Genomic DNA, 18,579 nt, shown 5'->3' on the forward strand with positions numbered 1-18,579 from the left:
AGATGACCTGCAAGAAGTTAAAATCACGTCGGCGGTTAAAAACTATGTCATTCCTGCAGTTCCAAACGGCCCACAATAATGCACACACTCCCACGCGAATACATTTAATAGTTAAAGTATCAACCCCCTGTAGCCACATCCCAAACAACGTGTTTATGCTATTAGGAGGAGTGATATTGAAAGCAATGTGCAGCGAGCGCCAAACCAACTTTGCCATAGGACAATCAAGAAAGAGGTGCTGAATACTTTCATTATTAGGACAGAAACTGCATCGAAGATGCCCATTCCAATTCCTCTTGGCAAGATTGTCCTTTGTTAAGATAACTCCTTTGTGGACGAACCACATGAAGATCTTAATTCTAAGAGGCACTTTGATCTTCCAAATATGTGCGGATTTTGGAATAGGCGTAGAATCTATGAGATGCAAATACATAGATTTAACCGAAAAAACTCCATTCGTAGTCAGCTTCCACTAAATATGATCGGGTCTGTCAGAAAGGTTGATGTCCATCAACCTTCTGACAAGATGCAGCCAACTAATCCATCTGTCAGCAAGTAGAGACCTACGAAAATGAATATTTAGAGGTGTCTCACGCAATATTGAAGCAACGGACGCTTGTCGACGTTGCGCAATATGGTACAACTGTGGATATTGAATGGATAAAGGCGTCTCCCCTAACCAAGTATCTTCCCAGAATCTAGTCAATTCACCATCTCCTATGATGAACCTGGTTCTGTGGAAGAAAGCGGTCTTTACCCGCATCAAACCCTTCCAGAAAGGAGAGTCTGTAGGACGTGCTATAACCTGAGACAAGGTTTTGTTTTGTAAGTACTTATTCGTCAGAATCTGTACCCACATACCTTCAGACTCCCCGGATAATCTAAACAGCCATCTGCTGAGTAAACATCTGTTTTTGGTCTCTAAATTTTCAATTCCTAAGCCCCCTTGCACCTTAGGTCGACAAATGATATAACATCTAGTAAGCTTGTATTTTGTCTTAACCTCATCACTTTGCCAGAAGAACCGGGATCGATAAAAATCCAATCTTTTCCGCACCCCAACAGGTACTTCAAAAAAGGATAGAAGAAACATAGGCATGCTTGTTAGTACAGAATTAACAAGAACCAGTCTCCCACCATATGATAGAAGCTTGCCTTTCCAGCAACTCAACTTTTTTTCAAAACGATCCTCAATGCATTTCCATTCCTTATTTGAGAGTTTGCGATAGTGAATGGGAATCCCTAAATAAGTGAAAGGTAAATTCCCGCTTTCACAACCAAACAATTGATTGTACGTGTGTTGTTCAATTTTGGCCCTACCAAAACAAAACAATTCACTTTTATTAAAATTAATTTTCAGTCCGGATAACTGCTCAAAAAGGCAAAGGATAAGCTTCAGGTTTCTGGCTTTAACCAAATCATGATCCATAAAAAGAATCGTATCGTCTGCATATTGTAGAATAGAGACACCCCCATCCACAAGACGTGGGACTAGTCCCCCTACGAGGTATTTCTCGTTAGCTCGTTTAATCAAGAGAGCCAACATGTCAGCAACAATGTTAAATAAGACAGAAGACATCGGGTCCCCTTGCCTAAGACCCTTCAGTGTCTGAAAAAAGTGACCAACGTCATCATTCACCTTAACACCAACACTGCCTTTCTTAATAAAACAATCAACATGCTTTCGCCAAAGCTCGGCGAAACCCTTCATGCGTAGGGTTTGCTGCAAAAAGGACCATTTAACTTTGTCATATGCCTTTTCAAAAATCCACTTTGAAAATCACACCATCTAGTTTCTTCGAATGAATTTCATGCAATGTTTCATGCAAGACAACAACCCCTTCTAAGATATTCCGCCCAGGCATGAAAGCTGTTTGCGTAGATTGCACGACAGAATGTGCCATCCTCGTTAGTCTATCAGTTCCCACCTTCGTGAACATCTTGAAGCTAACATTTAGCAAACAAATGGGACGAAATTGCTCAATACGTGTCGCCCCCTCTTTCTTTGGCAGCAACGTAGTGGTACCAAAATTCAAATGAAAGAGTTGTAAGTGACCATCATACAGATCCTGAAACATAGCCATGAGATCATTTTTAATAATGTGCCAACATTTCTTGTAAAACTCAGGCGGAAACCCATCTGGCCCCGGAGCTTTACTGTTCTTCATGTCGCCAATCGCTTCTAGCACCTCTTTCTCTGTGAATGGGGCGGATAAAAACTCATTGTCGGCCTCTCCAACTTGAGGAATATCCGCAACTTGATGCTCATCCATAGTCACATGACTATGATCAGACGCACCAAATAACTTTTTATAATAGTTAGAGATGTATAATTTTAGATTCTCATGACCTACTGTTGTACCCTCATCTTGCTCTAAATGCAGAATTCGCTTTTTCCTATGCTTGCCATTCGCAATCAAGTGAAAAAATTTAGTGTTGTTATCCCCGAGAACTAGAGCCCGTACATTAGCTCGAGAGGCCCATTTCAATTCCTCCTCTCTCAGGAGTACTCGAAGGCGGTGTTCAGCCTCATTCTTCAAGGAACGCTCGTTCTTATCCAGAAGAATAGTCTCAGCCTTACGGTCCAGAGCATCTATAAATTGGATAAGCCTATCCTGCTCATCCTTATAAATCCCGGAGGCATTCTTCGCCCAACCACGGAGGTATTGCCTAAGGTGACGGATTTTGTGCTGCCATCGCTCAACGTTTGATGACCCACCTGACACCTTATTCCATTCCCTAGCAATGACATCTATGAAACCCTCCATTGAGAACCAACTTAACTCAAAGGAGAATCCATATTTGTTACCCACATAGCTTGCATTACCAGAGTCCAATAACAGTGGTGTGTGGTCAGAAATCGTTCTTTGAAGCGCACGCACCGTTACTAGAGGAAATTTCTGTTCCCACTCCGTACTAGAAAGAACCCTGTCCAACTTTTCATAAGTTGGGTTTGGTAGGGAATTAGCCCAGGTAAATTTGCTACCAGAGAGTTCTAACTCCCGTAAATTTAGGCTTTCAATGATAGTATTAAACATAAAAGGCCATCGGCCATCAAAACTATCATTACTTTTTTCATCAGCCCGCCTGATGATGTTGAAATCACCCCCTACCAAAATAGGTAATTTGTCATCACAAATCCTAACTAAATCAGCGAGGAATTCAGATTTAAATTCAGGTTGAGCAGCCCCATACACAACTATAAGAGCCCATTGGAAACCATCCCTCTTGGATGTCATTCTGAATTTAACATCAAAATCTCCGAACACCACTTCATTGACGTGAAGGGTATCACAACGGACTCCAAGTAAAATCCCATCGGATCTTCCTCTTGGAGGCAGACAGTGCCAGTCAAAATCCACCCCTGCTGATATAGAACTCAAAAACTGGGACGTAAAATTATCCCTCCCAGTTTCCAAAAGAGCAATAAAATCAAGCTGATGCTCCATAGTCGCCTCTGCCAGAAATCTTGTTTTAGCCAAGTCACGGAGACCTCTGCTATTCCAAAAAATTCCTCTCATCTATCATCATAAAAAAAATTAGCAGTCTTAAATCGCGCACTCCTTCGAACTGCCAATACTGGATAGACTTTCCGTTTCCAAGGCCTTTTAGTCTTCTCCCCAAATCCTTGATCCATATAACCAGGGATTTGTGAGTCATCCAGCAAGGGCTGCTCCACAACAGCACACTTCTCAGTACTAAACCCTGGTGTAGCGATAGGTTGCACTTCGTCATGACCCCCATCGGACAGATGTTCTTCATCCTCCTCTGGTCCCTCATTTGGGACTAAATTCTCACATAGAGAATTTAAATCTCCCAAAACCGAAATCTCCTTTTCATTCATAGGTTTGAGAGCAGCCATGTTCCTAATGATGTCTAAAGCCCTATCCACCTCTAGGTCAAGCAAATCGTTAATAGATTTCTCCACCTCCTTACTTGTGTTGGAATTATGCCCTAGAGGCAATAATAAATATAGTTATTATTATAATTCCTGTATCAAGATAATCGTTTATTATCCATGCTATAATTGTACTGAATGAAGACTCATTTACATGTGTGGATACATAGACAAAACACCGTCCCTAGCAAGCCTCTAGTTGGCTAGCCAGTTGATCAAAGATAGTCAGTGTCTTCTGATTATAAACAAGGTGTTGTTGCTTGATAACTGGATCACGTCATTAGGAGAATCACGTGATGGACTAGACCCAAACTAATAGACGTAGCATGTTGATCGTGTCATTTTGTTGCTACTGTTTTCTGCGTGTCAAGTATTTATTCCTATGACCATGAGATCATATAACTCACTGACACCGGAGGAATGCTTTGTGTGTATCAAACGTCGCAACGTAACTGGGTGACTATAAAGATGCTCTACAGGTGTCTCCGAAGGTGTTAGTTGAGTTAGTATGGATCAAGACTGGGATTTGTCACTCCGTGTGAACGGAGAGGTATCTCGGGGCCCACTCGGTAATACAACATCACACACAAGCCTTGCAAGCAATGTAACTTAGTGTAAGTTGCGGGATCTTGTATTACGGAACGAGTAAAGAGACTTGTCGGTAAACGAGATTGAAATAGGTATACGGATACTGACGATCGAATCTCGGGCAAGTAACATACCGAAGGACAAAGGGAATGACATACGGGATTATATGAATCCTTGGCACTGAGGTTCAAACGATAAGATCTTCGTAGAATATGTAGGATCCAATATGGGCATCCAGGTCCCGCTATTGGATATTGACCGAGGAGTCTCTCGGGTCATGTCTACATAGTTCTCGAACCCGCAGGGTCTGCACACTTAAGGTTCGACGTTGTTTTATGCGTATTTGAGTTATATGGTTGGTTACCGAATGTTGTTTGGAGTCCCGGATGACATCATGGACGTCACGAGGGTTTCCGGAATAGTCCGGAAACGAAGATTGATATATAGGATGACCTCATTTGATTACCGGGAATGTACCGGGAATGACGAATGGGTTCCGGGAGTTCACCCGGGGGGGGGGGGGGCAACCCACCCCGGGGAAGCCCATAGGCCTTGAGGGTGGCACACCAGCCCTTAGTGGGCTGGTGGGACAGCCCAAAAGGGCTCTATGCGCCAAGAAGAGAAAATCAAGAGAAAAGAAAAAAAAGGAGGAGGTGGGAAGGAAGGGGGACTCCCTCCCACCAAACCAAGTCCAACTCGGTTTGGGGGGGGGAGTCCTCCCCCCTTGGACTCGGCCGACCCCCTTGGGGCTCCTTGAGCCCCAAGGCAAGGTCCCCTCCCTCCCACCTATATATACGGAGGTTTTAGGGCTGATTTGAGACGACTTTTCCACGGCAGCCCGACCACATACCTCCACGGTTTTTCCTCTAGATCGCGTTTCTGCGGAGCTCGGGCGGAGCCCTGCTGAGACAAGGTCATCACCAACCTCCGAAGCGCCGTCACGCTGCCGGAGAACTCTTCTACCTCTCCGTCTCTCTTGCTGGATCAAGAAGGCCGAGATCATCCTCGAGCTGTACGTGTGCTGAACGCGGAGGTGCCGTCCGTTCGGTACTAGATCGTGGGACTGATCGCGGGATTGTTCGCGGGGCGGATCGAGGGACGTGAGGACGTTCCACTACATCAACCGCGTTCACTAACGCTTCTGCTGTACGATCTACAAGGGTACGTAGATCACTCATCCCCTCTCGTAGATGGACATCACCATGATAGGTCTTCGTGCGCGTAGGAAAATTTTTGTTTCCCATGCGACGTTCCCCAACAGTGGCATCATGAGCTAGGTTCATGCGTAGATGTCTTCTCGAGTAGAACACAAAAGTTTTTGTGGGCGGTGATGTGCGTTTTGCTGCCCTCCTTAGTCTTTTCTTGATTCCGCAGTATTGTTGGATTGAAGCGGCTTGGACCGACATTACTCGTACGCTTACGAGAGACTGGTTTCATCGTTACGAGTAACTCCGTTGCTCAAAGATGACTGGCAAGTGTCGGTTTCTCCAACTTTAGTGGAATCGGATTTGACCGAGGAGGTCCTTGGATGAGGTTAAATAGCAACTCATATATCTCCGTTGTGGTGTTTGCGTAAGTAAGATGCGATCCTACTAGATACCCATAGTCACCACGTAAAACATGCAACAACAAAATTAGAGGACGTCTAACTTGTTTTTGCAGGGTATGCTTGTGATGTGATATGGCCAATGATGTGATGTGATATATTGGATGTATGAGATGATCATGTTGTAATAGAAATATCGACTTATACGTCGATGGTACGGCAACCGGCAGGAGCCATAGGGTTGTCTTTATACTAACGTGTGTGCTTGCAGATGCGTTTACTATTTTGCTAGGATGTAGCTTTAGTAGTAATAGCATGAGTAGCACGACAACCCCGATGGCAACACGTTGATGGAGATCATGGTGTAGCGCCGGTGACAAGAAGATCGTGCCGGTGCTTTGGTGATGGAGATCAAGAAGCGCGTGATGATGGCCATATCATGTCACTTATGAATTGCATGTGATGTTAATCCTTTTATGCACCTTATTTTGCTTAGAACGACGGTAGCATTATGAAGTGTTCTCTCACTAAAATTTCAAGACGAAATTGTGTTCTCCCCGACTATGCACCGTTGCTACAGTTCGTCGTTTCGAGACACCACGTGATGATCGGGTGTGATAGACTCAACGTTCACATACGACGGGTGCAAAACAGTTGCGCACGCGGAACACTCGGGTTAAGCTTGACGAGCCTAGCATGTGCAGACATGGCCTCGGAACACATGAGACCGAAAGGTCGATCATGAATCATATAGATGATATGATTAGCATAGGGATGCTTACCACTGAAACTATACTCAACTCAGGTGATGATCGGACTTGAGCTAGTGTAAGTGGATCATGAACCACTCAAATGACTAGAGAGATGTACTTTTTGAGTGGGAGTTTAGCGAATAATTTGATTAAGTTAAACTCTAATTATCTTGAACATAGTCTAAGTCCACTTTGAATATATTTGTGTTGTAGATCATGGCTCACGCGACAGTCATCCTGAATTTTAATACGTTCCTAGAGAAAGCTAAGTTGAAAGATGATGGAAGCAACTTTGTAGACTGGGCTTGTAATCTTAAGCTAATCTTACAAGCTGGGAAGAAGGATTATGTCCTTAATGCTGCGTTAGGAGATGAACCACCCGCTACGGCTGATCAGGATGTTAAGAACGCTTGGTTAGCACATAAGGAGGACTAATCAATAGTTCAATGTGCAGTCTTGTATGGCTTAGAACCGGGACTTCAACGTCGCTTTGAGCGTCATGGAGCATTTGAGATGTTCCAGGAGTTGGAGTTTATCTTTCAGAAGAACGCCCGGATCGAGAGGTATGAGACCTCCGATAAATTCTATGCTTGCAAGATGGAGGAAAACTCATCTGTCAGTGAACATGTGCTCAAAATGTCTGGGTACTGAAACCGTCTAGCTGAGCTGGGGATTGAACTCCCGCAAGAAGCTATCACTGACAGAATCCTTCAATCACTGCCGCCAAGCTATAAAGGCTTTGTGCTGAACTACAACATGCAAGGGATGAACAAGTCTCCCGACGAGTTGTTTGCGATGCTGAAAGTCGCAGAGTCTGAACTCCGTAAAGAGCATCAAGTGTTGATGGTGAATAAGACCACTAGTTTCAAGTGAAACGGCAAAGGCAAGAAGGGCAATTCAAAGAAGAGCGGCAAGCCTGTTGCCAATCCGACGAAGAAACCCAAAGCTGGACCTAAGCCGGAAACGGAGTGTTACTATTGCAAGGGTATGGGTCACTGGAAGCGCAATTGCCCCAAGTATCTGGCAGATAAGAAGGCGGCCAAAGAAAAATCAGGTATATTTGATATACATGTTATTGATGTGTACTTAACCGGCTCTCGTAGTAGTGCCTGGGTATTCGATACCGGTTCTGTTGCTCATATTTGCAACTCGAAACAGGAACTGCGGAATAGGCGAAGGCTGGCGAAAGATGAAGTGACGATGCGCGTAGGAAATGGTTCCAAGGTTGATGCAATCGCCGTCGGCACAGTGTCACTTCAGTTACCGTCAGGATTAGTGATGAACTTAAATCATTGTTATTTAGTGCCTGCGTTGAGCATGAACATTATATCTGGATCTTGTTTATTGCGAGACGGTTACTCTTTTAAGTCAGAGAATAATGGTTGTTCTATTTCTATGAGTAACATCTTTTATGGTCATGCACCGAATGTGAGAGGATTTTTCATATTGAATCTTGATAACGATACGCATATACATAACATTGAGACCAAAAGAGTTAGAGTTAACAATGATAGCGCCATATTTTTGTGGCACTGCCGCTTAGGTCATATTGGTGTAAAGCGCATGAAGAAACTCCTGTTGAAAATATGCCCTAGAGGCAATAATAAAATGGTTATTATCATATTTCCTTGTTCATGATAATCGTCTATCGTTCATGCTATAATTGTATTAACAGGAAACAGTAATACATGTGTGAATGAATAGATCACAATGTGTCCCTAGCAAGCCTCTAGTTGGCTAGTTCGTTAGTCAATAGATGATCATGGTTTCCTGATCATGGACATTGGATGTCATTGATAACGGGATCACATCATTGGGAGAATGATGTGGTGGACAAGACCCAATCCTAAGCCTAGCACTAGATCGTATTGTTCGTATGCTAATGCTTTTTTAATGTCAAGTATCTTTTCCTTCGACCGTGAGATTGTGCAACTCCCGGATACCGTAGGAGTGCTTTGGGTGTATCAAACGTCACAACGTAACTGGGTGACTATAAAGGTGCACTACGGGTACCTCCGAAAGTGTCTGTTGGGTTGGCACGAATCGAGATCGGGATTTGTCACTCCGTGTGACGGAGAGGTATCTCTGGGCCCACTCGGTAGAACATCATCATGAGCTCAATGTGACTAAGGGGTTAGTCACACGATGACGTGCTACGGAATGAGTAAAGAGACTTACCGGTAACGAGATTGAACAAGGTATAGGTATACCGACGATCGAATCTCGGGCAAGTTCTATACCGATAGACAAAGGGAATCGTATACGGGATTGATTGAATCCTTGACATCTTGGTTCATCCGATGAGATCATCGTGGAGCTAGTGGGAGCCACCATGGGTATCCAGACCCCGCTGATGGTTATTGGCCAGAGAGGTGTCTCGGTCATGTCTGCCTGTCTCCCGAACCCGTAGGGTCTACACACTTAAGGTTCGATGACGCTAGGGTTATAGGGAATTGTTATACGAGATTACCGAAAGTTGTTCAGAGTCCCGGATGAGATCCCGGACGTCACGAGGAGCTCCGGAATGGTCCAGAGGTAAATATTGATATATAGGACGGATGGTTTCGGACACCGGAAGTGTTTCGGGCATCACCGGTAACGTACCGGGACCACCGGGACCACCGGAGGTGGTCCCGGGGGACCACCGAAGGGGGGTGACGACCCTGGGAGGCTAGATGGGCTAAGTGGGGAAGGGAACCAGCCCCTAAGTGGGCTGGTGCGCCCCCCACCCAGCCCATGTGCACCAGAAAAAGGGGGAAGGGGGAACCCTAACTGAGGTGGGCCTTAGGCCCACCAGACGGGTGCGCCACCCCTCCCTCCTTGCCCTGGCCGCCACTTCCCCCCATCTGGGAGGGCTGCCGCACCCCCTAGGGTGGGAACCCTAGGGGTGGAACCCCCTCTCCCCTTCCCCTATATATAGTGGGCACTTTTGGCCTTTGGAGGACACGGTTTTCCCTCTCCCTCGACGCAGCCCTGCACTTCTTCCTCCTCCTCTATGCCGGCGCTTGGCGAAGCCCTGCCGGGAGACCTCGTCTCTCCACCAACACCACGCCGTCATGTTGCTGGTCTTCTTCCCCAACCTCTCCCTCCTCCTTGCTGGATCAAGGTGCGGGAGACGTCACCGGGCTGCACGTGTGTTGAACGCGGAGGTGCCGTTGTTCAGCACTAGATCGGAATCGCTGCGAGTACGACTCCATCAACCGCGTTCTAGCAACGCTTCCGCTTAGCGATCTTCAAAGGTACGAAGATGCTCTTACCCCTCTCTCGTTGCTGGTCTCTCCATAGGAAGATCTGAACATGCGTAGGAAATTTTTTGAATTTATGCTATGTTTCCCAACAGTGGCATCCGAGCCAGGTTTTCTATGCGTAGATTCTATGCACGAGTAGAACACAAAAGTTGTGGGCGATGGTTTGTCAATTTGCTTGCCGTTACTAGTCTTGTTCTTTTCCGGCGGTATTGTGGGATGAAGCGGCCCGGACCGACCTTACACGTACGCTTACGTGAGACTGGTTCCACCGACAGACATGCACATCGTGCATAAAGGTGGCTAGCGGGTGTCTGTCTCTCCTACTCTAGTCGGATTGGATTTGATGAAAAGGGTCCTTATGAAGGGTAAATAGCTTTGGCATATCATCGTTGTGGCTGTCACGTAGGTAAGAAGGCGTTCTTGCTAGAAACCCAAATCAGCCACGTAAAACTTGCAACAACAATTAGAGGACGTCTAACTTGTTTTTGCAGGGTTTGACATGTGATGTGATATGGCCAAAGTTGTGATGTTGCATGTATGATGTATGAGATGATCATGTTATTGTAATAGGTTTCACGACTTGCATGTCGATGAGTATGACAACCGGCAGGAGCCATAGGAGTTGTCTTAATTTATTGTATGAGATGCAACGCCATGTGCTTACTATTTTACTTCATTGCTAACGGTTAGCCATAGTAGTAGTGATAGTAGTAGTTGGCGTGACGACTTCACGGAGACACGATGATGGAGATCATGATGATGGAGATCATGGTGTCACGCCGGTGACAATGATGATCATGCGATGCCTGAAGATGGAGATCGAAAGAGCAAAGATGATAATGGCCATATCATGTCACTATATGATTGCATTGTGATGTTCATCATGTTTTACATCTTATTGCTTAAAACGACGGTAGCATAATAAGATGATCCCTCTTAAAATTTCGAGAACGTATTCCCCTAAGTGTGCACCGTTGCGAAGGTTCGTTGTCTCGAAGCACCACGTGATGATCGGGTGTGATAGATTCTAACGTTCACATACAACGGGTGTAAGCCAGATTTACACACGCGAAACACCTAGGTTGACTCGACGAGCTTAGCATGTACAGACATGACCTCGAATACAAGAGACCGAAAGGTCGAACATGAGTCGTATGGTTGAATACGATCAGCATGAAGTTGCTCACCATGGTGACTAGTCCGTCTCACGTGATGATCGGACACGGGTTAGTCAACATGGATCATGTATCACTTAGATGACTAGAGGGATGTCGATTTAAGTGGGAGTTCATACTTAATTTGATTAAATGAACTTAACTGTCATGAACTTAGTCTAAAAGTTGTCTTTATAAATATTGTAGATGTCCAACGTCAACCTCAACTTCAACGCATTCCTAGAGAAAAACAAGCTGAAAGATGATGGTAGCAACTATGCGGACTGGGTTCGCAACCTGAAGCTCATCCTTGAAGCAAGTAAAAAGGCTTATGTCCTTAATGCGCCGCTAGGTGACCCTCCCGCTCCCGCAGCAGCCCAGGACATTCTAAACGTCTGGCAAGCGCGGAGTGATGACTACTCTCTGGTCAGGTGTGGCATGTTATACAGTTTAGAAACGGGGCTCCAAAGACGTTTTGAGCAACACGGGGCATATGAGATGTTCCAAGAGCTGAAGCTAGTTTTTCAAGCTCATGCCCGTGTCGAGAGATATGAAGTCTCCGACAAGTTCTTCAGCTGTAAGATGGAGGAGAACAGTTCTGTTAGTGAGCACATACTCAAAATGTCTGGGTTACACGGTCGTCTAACTTCACTTGGAGTCGAACTTCCGGATGATGCTATCATTGACAGAATCCTCCAGTCTCTCCCACCAAGCTACAAAGGCTTTGTGCTTAACTACAACATGCAAGGGATGGAGAAAACCATTCCCGAGTTGTACTCGATGCTCAAGTCTGCAGAAGTAGAAATCAAGAAGGAGCATCAAGTGTTGATGGTCAACAAGACCACTAGTTTCAAGAAAGGCAGGGGTAAGAAGAACTTCAAGAAAGACGACAAAGCTGTTGCCGCGCCCGGTAAGCCAGATGCCGGGAAGAAGAAAAAGAACGGACCCAAGCCTGAGACTGAGTACTTCTATTGCAAGGGAAAGGGTCACTGGAAGCGGAACTGCCCCAAATACTTAGCGGACAAGAAGGCCGGCAACGTTAAAGGTATATTTGATATACATATTATTGATGTGTACCTTACCAGCGCTCGTAGTAGCTCCTGGGTATTTGATACCGGTGCTGTTGCTCACATTTGCAACTCAAAGCAGGAACTGCGGAATAAGCGGAGACTGGCCAAGGACGAGGTGACGATGCGCGTCGGGAATGGTTCAAAGGTCGATGTGATCGCCGTCGGCACGCTACCTCTACATCTACCGTCGGGATTAGTTTTAAACCTTAATAATTGTTATTTAGTACCAGCTTTAAGCATGAACATTGTATCAGGGTCTTGCTTAATGCGAGACGGCTACTCATTTAAGTCAGAGAATAATGGTTGTTCTATTTATATGAGTGATATGTTTTATGGTCATGCTCCGCTGGTGAATGGTTTATTCTTGATGAATCTCGATTGTGATGTTACACATATTCATAGCGTGAGTACCAAAAGATGCAAAGTTGATAATGATAGTCCCACGTACTTGTGGCACTGCCGCCTTGGTCATATCGGCGTTAAACGCATGAAGAAGCTCCATACTTATGGACTATTAGAGTCTCTTGACTTTGAATCATTTGACACATGCGAACCGTGCCTCATGGGCAAGATGACTAAGACTCCATTCTCAGGAATAATGGAGAGAGCAACCGACTTATTGGAAATAATACATACTGATGTGTGTGGTCCGATGAACGTTGAAGCTCGCGGTGGTTATCGTTATGTTCTCACTCTCACCGATGATTTGAGTAGGTATGGGTATATCTACTTGATGAAGCACAAATCTGAGACGTTTGAAAGGTTCAAGGAATTTCAGAGTGAGGTTGAGAATCAACGTGACAGAAAAATTAAATGTCTACGATCTGATCGTGGAGGAGAATATTTGAGTCACGAGTTTGGCACGCACCTAAGGAAGTGTGGAATCGTTTCACAACTGACGCCGCCTGGCACACCGCAGCGCAACGGAGTGTCTGAACGTCGTAATCGCACTTTATTAGATATGGTACGATCTATGATGTCTCTCACCGACTTACGGCTATCATTTTTGGGATACGCATTAGAAACTGCAGCATTCACTTTAAATAGGGCACCGTCTAAATCCGTTGAGACGACACCGTATGAACTGTGGTTTGGCAAGAAACCTAAGTTGTCGTTTCTTAAAGTTTGGGGCTGCGATGCTTATGTGAAGAAACTTCAACCAGAAAAGCTCGAACCCAAAGCGGAGAAATGCGTATTCATAGGATACCCTAAGGAAACTATTGGGTATACCTTCTATCTTAGATCCGAAGGTAAAACCTTTGTTGCCAAGAACGGATCCTTTCTAGAGAAAGAGTTTCTCTCGAAAGAAGTAAGTGGGAGGAAGGTAGAACTTGATGAGGTAATTACACCCCCTCTCGAACAGGAAAGTAGCGCAGCGCAAGAAGTTGTTCCTGTGGTGCCTACACCGACTGAAGAGGAAGTTAATGATGATGATCATGAAGCTTCGGATCAAGTTACTACTGAACCGCGAAGGTCCACAAGGGTACGCTTCGCATCAGAGTGGTACGGCAACCCTGTAATGGAAATCATGTTGTTAGACAATGGTGAACCTTCGAACTATGAAGAAGCGATGGCGGGCCCGGATTCCAACAAATGGCTTGAGGCCATGAAATCCGAGATAGGATCCATGTATGAGAACAAAGTATGGACTTTGGTGGACTTGCCCGATGACCGGCGAGCCATAGAAAATAAATGGATCTTCAAGAAGAAGACTGATGCAAACGGTAATGTAACCGTTTACAAAGCTCGACTTGTCGCAAAGGGTTTTCGACAGATTCAAGGAGTTGACTACGAAGAGACTTTCTCTCCCGTAGCGAAGCTGAAATCAGTCCGAATCATGTTAGCAATTGCCGCCTTTTATGATTATGAAATTTGGCAAATGGACGTCAAAACGGCGTTCCTTAACGGGAACCTTAAGGAAGAGTTGTATATGATGCAACCAGAAGGTTTTGTCGACCCTAAGGGTGCTAACAAAGTATGCAAGCTCCAGCGCTCCATCTATGGGCTGGTGCAAGCATCTCGGAGTTGGAACATTCGCTTTAATGAAGTGATTAAAGCGTTTGGGTTCATACAGGTTTACGGAGAAGCCTGTCTGTACAAGAAAGTGAGTGGGAGCTCTGTAGCTTTCCTCGTACTATATGTGGATGACATATTATTGATGGGGAATGATATAGAGATGTTGGAGAGCATAAAGGCCTATTTGAACAAGAGTTTTTCAATGAAGGACCTTGGAGAAGCTGCATACATATTAGGCATCAAGATCTATAGAGATAGATCGAGACGCCTCATAGGTCTTTCGCAAAGTACATACCTTGACAAGATACTGAAGAAGTTCAATATGGAAAACTCAAAGAAAGGGTTCTTGCCAGTTTTGCAAGGTATGAGATTGAGTAAGACTCAGTCGCCGACCACGGCAGCAGATAGAGAGAAGATGAGTTCTGTCCCCTACGCTTCAGCCGTGGGCTCTCTGATGTATGCCATGCTGTGTACCAGACCTGATATAAACCTTGCGATAAGCTTGGTAGGGAGGTACCAAAGTAATCCCGGTGCGGAACACTGGACAGCGGTCAAGAATATCCTTAAGTACCTGAAAAGGACTAAGGAAATGTTTCTCGTTTATGGAGGTGACGAAGAGCTCGTCGTAAAGGGTTACGTCGACGCTAGCTTCGACACAGATCCGGATGACTCTAAGTCACAAACCGGATACGTATATGTGTTGAATGGTGGGGCAGTGAGCTGGTGCAGCATCAAGCAAGAAGTCGTGGCAGCATCTACATGTGAAGCGGAGTACATAGCTGCTTCAGAAGCGGCTCATGAAGGAATTTGGATGAAGGAGCTCATCACCGAACTTGGAGTGGTTCCAAGCGCGTCGGGTCCTATGACACTCTTCTGTGATAACACTGGAGCCATTGCCATAGCCAAGGAGCCCAGGTTTCACCGGAAGACGAAGCACATCAAGCGCCGCTACAACTCCATCCAGGACCATGTCCAGAGTGAAGTGATAGATATTTGTAAAGTACACACGGATCTGAATATTGCAGACCCGTTGACTAAACCTCTTCCACGAGCAAAACATGATCAACACCATAATGCTATGGGTGTTCGATACATCACAATGTAACTAGATTATTGACTCTAGTGCAAGTGGGAGACTGTTGGAAATATGCCATAGAGGCAATAATAAAATGGTTATTATCATATTTCCTTGTTCATGATAATCGTCTATCGTTCATGCTATAATTGTATTAACAGGAAACAGTAATACATGTGTGAATGAATAGATCACAATGTGTCCCTAGCAAGCCTCTAGTTGGCTAGCTCGTTAGTCAATAGATGATCATGGTTTCCTGATCATGGACATTGGATGTCATTGATAACGGGATCACATCATTGGGAGAATGATGTGGTGGACAAGACCCAATCCTAAGCCTAGCACTAGATCGTATTGTTCGTATGCTAATGCTTTTTTAATGTCAAGTATCTTTTCCTTCGACCGTGAGATTGTGCAACTCCCGGATACCGTAGGAGTGCTTTGGGTGTATCAAACGTCACAACGTAACTGGGTGACTATAAAGGTGCACTACGGGTACCTCCGAAAGTGTCTGTTGGGTTGGCACGAATCGAGATCGGGATTTGTCACTCCGTGTGACGGAGAGGTATCTCTGGGCCCACTCGGTAGAACATCATCATGAGCTCAATGTGACTAAGGGGTTAGTCACACGATGACGTGCTACGGAACGAGTAAAGAGACTTACCGGTAACGAGATTGAACAAGGTATAGGTATACCGACGATCGAATCTCGGGCAAGTTCTATACCGATAGACAAAGGGAATCGTATACGGGATTGATTGAATCCTTGACATCGTGGTTCATCCGATGAGATCATCGTGGAGCTAGTGGGAGCCACCATGGGTATCCATACCCCGCTGATGGTTATTGGCCAGAGAGGTGTCTCGGTCATGTCTGCCTGTCTCCCGAACCCGTAGGGTCTACACACTTAAGGTTCGATGACGCTAGGGTTATAGGGAATTGTTATACGAGATTACCGAAAGTTGTTCAGAGTCCCGGATGAGATCCTGGACGTCACGAGGAGCTCCGGAATGGTCCGGAGGTAAAGATTGATATATAGGACGGATGGTTTCGGACACCGGAAGTGTTTCGGGCATCACCGGTAACGTACCGGGACCACCGGGACCACCGGAGGTGGTCCCGGGGGACCACCGAAGGGGGGTGACGACCCTGGGAGGCTAGATGGGCTAAGTGGGGAAGGGAACCAGCCCCTAAGTGGGCTGGTGCGCCCCCCACCCAGCCCATGTGCACCAGAAAAAGGGGGAAGGGGGAACCCTGACTGAGGTGGGCCTTAGGCCCACCAGAGGGGTGCGCCACCCCTCCTCCTTGCCCTGGCCGCCACTTCCCCCCATCTGGGAGGGCTGCCGCACCCCCTAGGGTGGGAACCCTAGGGGTGGAACCCCCTCTCCCCTTCCCCTATATATAGTGGGCACTTTTGGCCTTTGGAGGACACGGTTTTCCCTCTCCCTCGGCGCAGCCCTGCACTTCTTCCTCCTCCTCTCTGCCGGCGCTTGGCGAAGCCCTGTCGGGAGACCTCGTCTCTCCACCAACACCACGCCGTCGTGTTGCTGGTCTTCTTCCCCAACCTCTCCCTCCTCCTTGCTGGATCAAGGTGCGGGAGACGTCACCGGGCTGCACGTGTGTTGAACGCGGAGGTGCCGTTGTTCGGCACTAGATCGGAATCGCTGCGAGTATGACTCCATCAACCGCGTTCTAGCAACGCTTCCGCTTAGCGATCTTCAAAGGTACGAAGATGCTCTTACCCCTCTCTCGTTGCTGGTCTCTCCATAGGAAGATCTGAACATGCGTAGGAAATTTTTTGAATTTATGCTACGTTTCCCAACAACTCCATGCTGATGGACTTTTGGAGTCACTTGACTTTGATTCACTTGACACGTGCGAACCGTGCCTCATGGGCAAGATGACTAAGACTCCGTTCTCAGGAACAATGGAGCGTGCAAGTGACTTGTTGGAAATCATACATAGCGATGTGTGTGGTCCGATGAGCGTGGAGGCATGCGGCGGATATCGTTATTTTCTCACCTTCACTGACGATTTAAGTAGATATGGTTATGTCTACTTGATGAAGCACAAGTCTGAAACATTTGAAAAGTTCAAGCAATTTCAGAGTGAAGTGGAAAATTATCGTAACAAGAAGATCAAGTTCCTACGGTCTGATCGTGGGGGTGAATATCTGAGTTTCGAGTTTGGTGCTCACTTGAGACAATGTGGAATTGTTTCACAGTTAACACCGCCTGGAACACCACAGCGTAATGGTGTGTCCGAACGTCGTAATCGTACTCTATTAGAGATGGTGCGATCTATGATGTCTCTTACTGATCTGCCGTTATCATTTTGGGGCTATGCATTAGAAACAGCTGCATTCACTTTAAGTAGGGCACCATCAAAATCCGTTGAGACGACACCATACGAACTGTGGTATGGCAAAAGGCCAAAGTTGTCGTTTCTTAAGGTTTGGGGATGTGATGCTTATGTCAAAAAGCTTCAGCCTGAAAAGCTGGAAGCCAAAGCGGAAAAGTGCGTCTTCATAGGTTACCCAAAAGAGACAGTTGGGTACACCTTCTATCTCAAATCCGAGGGCAAAGTGTTTGTTGCTAAAAACGGAGCTTTTCTCGAGAAGGAGTTTCTCTCGAGAGAATTGAGTGGGAGGAAGATAGAACTTGACGAGGTTGTCGAACCTCTCATCCCTCTGGATGGTGGCGCAGGGCTAGGGGAAACCTCTATCATTGCGACGCCGGTTGAGGAGGAAGTTAATGATGATGATCATGAAACTCCAGTTCAAGTTTCTGTCGAACCACTCAGGTCGACGAGACCACGTGCTGCTCCAGAGTGGTACGGTAATCCCGTCTTATCAATCATGTTGTTAGACAAGAATGAACCTGTGAATTATGAAGAAGCAATGGTGGGCCCAGATTCCAACAAATGGCTGGAAGCCATGAAGTCCGAGATAGGATCCATGTATGAGAACAAAGTGTGGACTTTGGAGGTACTGCCTGAGGGCCGCAAGGCCATTCAGAACAAATGGATCTTTAAGAGGAAGACGGACGCTGACGGCAATGTGACCGTTTATAAAGCTCGACTTGTGGCGAAGGGTTTTTCACAAGTTCAAGGAGTTGACTACGATGAGACATTCTCACCCGTAGCGATGCTTAAGTCTGTCAGAATCATGTTAGCAATAGCTGCATTTTTCGATTACGAGATCTGGCAGATGGATGTAAAAATACCGTTCCTT

This window comes from Hordeum vulgare, chromosome 5H (genome assembly GCF_904849725.1).
Source record: "Hordeum vulgare subsp. vulgare chromosome 5H, MorexV3_pseudomolecules_assembly, whole genome shotgun sequence".
Taxonomy (NCBI): domain Eukaryota; kingdom Viridiplantae; phylum Streptophyta; class Magnoliopsida; order Poales; family Poaceae; genus Hordeum; species Hordeum vulgare.